Source organism: Octopus bimaculoides, chromosome 3, assembly GCF_001194135.2.
Source record: "Octopus bimaculoides isolate UCB-OBI-ISO-001 chromosome 3, ASM119413v2, whole genome shotgun sequence".
Taxonomy (NCBI): domain Eukaryota; kingdom Metazoa; phylum Mollusca; class Cephalopoda; order Octopoda; family Octopodidae; genus Octopus; species Octopus bimaculoides.
The window spans coordinates 137,043,569-137,050,502 of record NC_068983.1 but is presented as its reverse complement, the minus strand read 5'-3'; the positions used below and the strand labels follow the sequence as shown (position 1 = coordinate 137,050,502).

Below are 6,934 nucleotides of genomic sequence, written 5' to 3'. Positions count from 1 at the left end.
ATGTCTATATGTATATTTATGTCTACATATCTGTGTTTATGTATGTATAGCCATGTGTATGGATGTACATGTTTGTATACATCATCATCATCGTTTAACATCTGCTTTCCATGCTAGCATGGGTTGGACGATTTGACTGAGGACTGGTGAAGCCAGATGGCTACACCAGGCTCCAATCTGATTTGGCAGAGTTTCTACACCTGGATGCCCTTCCTAACGCCAACCACTCCATTTGTATATATACATATGTATGTATGTATGTATGTATATATATATATATATATATATGATAATATGTATGTTCATGCATGTAACATTATTGTATGTCAGTTTTACATGCTGGCATAGGGTGGTTGGGTCATCATTGTCTGACTCACTTTCCACTGGAAATCACTGCTCCCAAACTCTGTGTTTATACATATTATTTTGTTTAATTTCTACAGTTGGATACCCTTCCCTTTAACATCTAAAATTTCATAATCTTTACATGTGTTTCACTAGTGAATACTTGTGTGTTGTACAGTAATCATTAGGTAGATGATTGCATAATCACCTTGAAACACCAGATCTTCAGAAGAAAATAGTAATTCAACCCAGTTATTCACCAACCTCAGTTGGTAGGCAGTGCTAAATGAGAACTTTGTGTAAGTTTAAGAGAATGTTCTATATATAGCTATTAAGAAAAAGAAAGTTATTATATTTATTTTATTAGTGAGGTAAAGATAGAGAGAAAGAGGGAGGAGTGCACATATAAATCATTGTCTTATATGAGGAAATAAAGATGAATTGTGTATATATGCACATGGGTGCATATTTGGACTTCCATTACCTATTGTATATGTGTAGATGGATATGCTTAGATGTATGGCTGTATACATATGTTGGTGGGTGTAAGGGAATAAAATGTTATAGATGTATATGGATGTGTCAGCGTGCGTGTACAAGTATGTACAGTTCAACCTGTTTTTATCTACTACCAACTGCATAACTAACTTTTGATCTGCAATAGTTTAGGTGTTGAATTTTCTGTTTTCCTTAGACATCCTGAATACAGCTATTAACCTGCCCTCTTTCTCTATCTTTATTTCACCAATAAAATAAAAATAACTTCTCTTTTCTTAACAGCTATATATAGAATATTTTCTTAAATTTCCATGCAATTCTCATTTAGTACTGCCAACCAACTAAGGCTGGTAAATAACAATGGACTAAATTACTATTTTCTTCTGAAGATCTGGTGTTTCAAGGTGATTATGCAATCATCTGCCTATTGATGACCACACAACATATTAATGTCCACTAGTGAAACATTTATAACGATTAAGTAATTTATGATGTTACAATAAAACGATAAACTGAATCTATTTTATTCTGCTCTTGGATATACACTCTTCAGATATATATATAATACCAAATGAAAATCAGAAGACAATTATACGTAATATTTGATTGGAACATGGATATACACCGATTACCATGATGTTCTAAGCGGTGGTTAACCTTTATGTTTTCTCATTCGAAATAGCAATTTTTCCATATATGTATGTGATTTTAGACTAACTCATAAAAAAGCAACACCTCCGTATTCTCTTGGAGATGATAAAATAGCAAGAATTTACCAATATTGATGCATTGTGTGTTTATTTTGTGATAATATATAATATAGTTTGTTGCTTTCTTTTTATATAGGAACTCCAATTTTCTGTCATTCCGACAAACGACCAGTCAGCATGGTAGCCGACATGAAGTATCTCCAGACCCGACATTGGAGCAAGCTCATAGTGGTTCAAACACCACTAGCACCAGTGGACGAAAACGATTGTGGCCGGCGCCACAGCCTCGTTACGTAGGATCAAAACTACAAGTACCTTGTAACGACAGACGACAGGTTGTATCTATGACTCCACATTTGATGCCATGACCTAGTAAAATGAAAGCCTACGCTTGCTTAAAACTCTGTCCTTCCAGTCAACAAAGCAGAACCTCTTCCAAAATATATTTTCACTGTCTCAAAATGGTTGAAGAAAAAGAGAGTGTAGATGAGAATATGATACTTTCAAAGCAAGCCAATGAAAATGGTTTCTGAGGTCCCCCCCCCCCCACTGTCTCTCTCTACTTTTTCTTTTTTTTTTTCTGATGCAAATAACTCTTTAAAAAAAGAGGAAAAGAAAAATGTAGGGATCACAAAGCTTTCTATTTCCAATAGAAGGGAAACAATAAAAAAGAGGATTCACACTTAACAATGCAATGAAACAAACTTGCTGAAATATGCAATGAGACTTCAAAATATCACCAGATTTTGAAACATACGCTGCCATTATTTTTAAGATTCTATTTAATTGATTCATATGCAATTTTTTTGTAAATATTCTTTCTCTTCTCCCCCATTTCCAATGTTCTGTATTTCAACTGTGTTGTGCATATTCACTTATACTTAAATGATTACATCAATGAAGGAGTGATTGTTATATATTTTTTCCCATTACAGAAATTTTCCCAGTCCCTCAACTATTCAAAAATAACATTGTGGAAAGAGAAAAGATGAAAAGACCTCCTTTCTTACAAACACACCCGAACACTTCAGGCTAAATAATAACTTGTACAAAATGCCATTATTAAATAATGTTTGCAGTGGTACCTCTAGTACCTTGGATTTAAATTATGGACTGAGTTAAATGCCTTTAATAATAATAACAATAATGGTGCCAGCCTGCCATTTTGAAGCATGAAATGCCTGGTTAACATCATTGTCCTGATTTGTCACTTTTTCGTCCAAAATTAACCAAAAAAGAAGAAAAAAGTTGTTTTTTCTTCTGTTGAATAGTTTACAGCTGTTATGTGATGGTACACACCTTTATAAGACAAAAGCAAAAAGAAAAGCAATTCATTCCCATTCAGTCTCACCCTTTTTTTTTTTTTTTTTTACTGAGTCCTGATTATAGTTGTTGGCATTTTTAATTCCAAATCATACAGCTGAATTGCAAGGAAGATGCAGAGAAGTCACTACTCAACACAGGTTTATAGTGTTCAACAAATGAGAGATAAATCTCCTCCTGGACAGGATGCTGGTCTTATTAATGGAGAATTTATATTCTATAATGCTACAACTCCTTACAACAATGATTTAAACCCCATGTAGTACCTTACAACTATTTAGGTTGGACTATGGAAAGTTAAAGTGCTTTGGTCATGGATATAAATGCACAATTGAATCTCCTTTATAGTTGTTTGGTACCATAACAAATAAGTGAAGAAGATATCCAAGATAAAATGTTAATCTGCTGCAGGTAACTTTTCTTGAAAGATTTGAGTACCTGATACACAACAGGTGCAATTAAGTCGACGCAAATAGAATTGTCTTTCTTAGAAACATCTAAACACCTGAAGTTAAATTTGAATTCATCATCTATGTTCTAGTGGTTTGATACCATGTCTACAGAGCCATTTCTGAAATTTTGATGAGAAGGGAACCAATTTTTGTCATCCTAAGGCAGCTATGCTCTTGAAAAGAAGAAAAAAATTCCTTCAAAAACTTTTTCATAAAAAAAGTTGTCAATTAATGACTTCCTTACATTGATGTGAAAGAATGTCTTTAAAAACAATTTCACCTTTTTTTTAATATATCTGACCTTAATGAAAACAGTTGTGATTTTTAGTTTTATATCCGAAACTCTTGCCCATGTTCCTAAATCCGTTAAGAACTACTCCCTCCCATTTTTAAATTTAAGAATCTTGTCTTTTACCATAATTATGAAATGGCAGAAGTGGTACAGAGCTACAATTAACTTAGTGTTTTATCCCACTATGTTTCTGAGTTCAAATTTCACTAGGGTTAACTTTTATCTTTCATCCTTCTAAGGATGATAAAGTAAGTACCTAGCATGTACTGAGGTTGATTCAATCAACTGTATCCCATCTCTTCAAATTTGCGGCCTTGTGCTATTGTAAAAAAAAAATCACTATTGAACTATCTTGCACAATAAAGGTAAGTTCAGATTTGATTTCGGGTTGTACTCACTTTTACTAATATCCTTCAGAAAAGGTATCAATATTATGCAATTTTATTTCTATAAATCTGAGGCCTTGTCTGTCTATGTAAGAAATCTTTACAGATTAAAAGCACCAAGGTGCAGCAGTAAGTTGAGACACTGCAAGTTTCTATCAATTATATAGACATCCTAATGCACATGGGAAAAGCATAAACACAACTCCTATTTATAATTCAGAAAATACTATAGGTTATAAATAAATGTTTATTCTGCATAACTTAAAATGTCAGCCAAATCAACCCTCAAACTAATCCCTTATAGCTTAAATGATAAAGAGCCTCATGCTTTTGAGGTTTTTGAGTTTCACCATACTCACCATATTGAATTTCAGAGCAAAGACAATGCTTGTATAATTGACATGTTGTTCATTAGCTTTTAATAATGGGTTTGAATCCTATTCAGATTCACTTAACTAGACCTAATAAGGATAAATATTTATCTTGCATATTGGTACAATATTGTTTTTTGCTTTTTGCCAGAAAATCAAGTAGGTTTCCCCAGTCTTTAAGACATCTAGATATGTAAATAATGTGAAAAATAGAGTATTCAGAAAATATGTCTACAATGGATTTTCCTCTCTTGGTCAATGAGCTGGCTATCCAATATCTTTTATCTGTCTGCTGTCATTTCATAGTATTTTCTACCTTCACCGCTAATTTTCTTTGTCATATAACTCCATCTTATTGTTATTTAATTATTAAAAATATGATTGTCTTATCTTTTCTTTCCCCAGTACATCAAGGACTATATTAATGCATGTTTTTATTAAGAAAGACTTGGCTATTTTCATCAAGCCAAGCAACCATATAGAAGCTGATTTATTGTGTTGTTGTGTTCTGGAGCTTATCTGTTGGGAAATGGTTCCTCTTTTTGCAATGAGATAAAACGGGGCTTGGTTCAACTCTATACTATGATTTTTGCCTAGCACTATAAACTAATAAGCATTTGTCAATCAAAACAGTAATCCTTTTATCTCCTGTTGTAAATTGTCACTTCTTAATATCTATTTGTCAGTGGGTGAACTGTATCATCATGATATAAGTATCTTTGCCTGTTGATAGTGTAGCACTAGATACAAAATCTGAAACCCACGATCCTACAGCTTTTGGTCAGCTGCCAACACTTGAATAAAGAAATAACATATCTGGTGTGTAAATCACTATGCCACACTTTGAGGAAAACTTTATAGAACAATTAAGCGAGAACCTATCATTAATCAATAAGGTATTCATTATAAATGATCTATTTCTTTTAGGACAGTGGAATTACACAATCAGAAGGGTGCCAGGTTTAAACTTCTGACATTTATTTACATTCCTTTGTGTTCCAAATTCAAATTCTGTTGGGATTGGTTTTGCTTTTTCTAATATGCAAAAATTGTCCTGGCATAAATTTGATCCATTTCCTGACTCTGTGATCCACTATGAGGGTTTCTATTGCATTAATAGAGAGATAAATGTTTACTTAGGACCCTAGCCTTTCATAATTTTTCTCACAAGTCAGATTGAAATTAAAACTGCTGGCCAATGAATTGGTAGTCAAAATATGATTTGTTTGTTTTACATGTTTCTTCATGCCTGCATAGGTTGGTTGAATATGTTGAGGTATTGTTTTTCAACCAGATACCCTTCTTGATCCTAACCTTTGTTTTTCAAGTAAGGGATCTCTTTTTTTGACATGGTTTTGAAAGCACAAAGTGGCCGGACATTTTGTTGACAGGTTTGACAATACTGCCTGTCATACTTTCGTACAAACAATTGCAGATGTTAACAAAGAGGACAGCACACAGACATATATTTATTTACAATAATCTTTCAGTTTCTATCTACTAAATTTACTCACAAGGCTTTGGTTGTCTATTAGAAGAAAGTTCAAGGTGCTGTGCAATGGGACTGAACTCAAAAACACATGGTTGTGATGTGAACTCCAGTATTTTTGACCCTCTTTATACCCAAGTTTAAATCCTGGCAAAATTGGCCTTGCTTCTCATCCTTCCAGGTCAAAATAAGTACCAGTGAAGTACTAGGGGCTGATTTAACCAATATCCTTCCCCCAAAATATGTGGCATTGTCCCTAAGTTTAAAATTAATCTACAAAGGTGCTGCTTACATCATATGCACCATATTGTAACATTTACTTTCAGCTAAGGAGACTCATTACTGAAAGCTGAGCTATACAATATTGGTGACAGGATATGAAACTACTGACCCTTACTGGATTTTTAAATGTTTATGTAGTGTATTTTGTATGGGCAATGAAATAGTGAACCAAATGCATGTCAGAATCTTACTCTTGTGTACAGGAGTGTGAATTGTGTATATTAATACTGTTGTTGTCTGAGCACTGTAATATGTAAGCCATGAACACCTATCAAATGCTTGGGAATATCTCATACATCCAACAAGCTTTATAGCTCTACCCATCTGGTCTTCACTGTTAGGAAGCATGCTGCTTTAAAATAAATGGTTCTCAATTTCAAAATAGTAGGGAATTTGTTATGGGAGATTTGGCTGCTGCTGCTACATTGGGTAGATGAAACAACTTCCCATAGTTGGTTGCTTCTTTGCTGACTGCTCACTGAGGTACTTTTCTTTTATGTCTAACTGCAATGACAATCAGATTTTTTTTGTTATTTTTTTATAGTAAATATAACACTATCCAATTTCTCTCTCTGTAGCAGAGTAAACAGATAAAAAAAAAAGATAAATGAAGTTTAAAAGCTTTAATTAGTCATCTTTAACAACCCATGTAATTCTTTTTCTTTACATCAAACAGATCTGCATCATTTAAAAAGTTCATCATTCTTAGACATTCATAAAACACACTCACTCTGCTTCTTAAAAGATGTCAATGGAGCCCTAATTTCATTTTTTTTTTTTTTTTTT

The 6,934-nt window shown here is 33.3% G+C and overlaps 1 long non-coding RNA gene across 1 annotated transcript in view; it reads left to right on the top strand.

Annotated features, from left to right (window-relative positions):
• LOC106882993 (uncharacterized) overlaps nt 1-5,941 on the top strand; it is a 26,213-nt gene extending 20,272 nt beyond the window's left edge. Inside the window, exon 3 of the long non-coding RNA XR_001411059.2 lies at nt 1,690-5,941. This is a non-coding gene — a long non-coding RNA (uncharacterized LOC106882993). The remainder of the gene's footprint in view (nt 1-1,689) is intronic.
• Nucleotides 5,942-6,934: the final 993 nt, after the last annotated feature.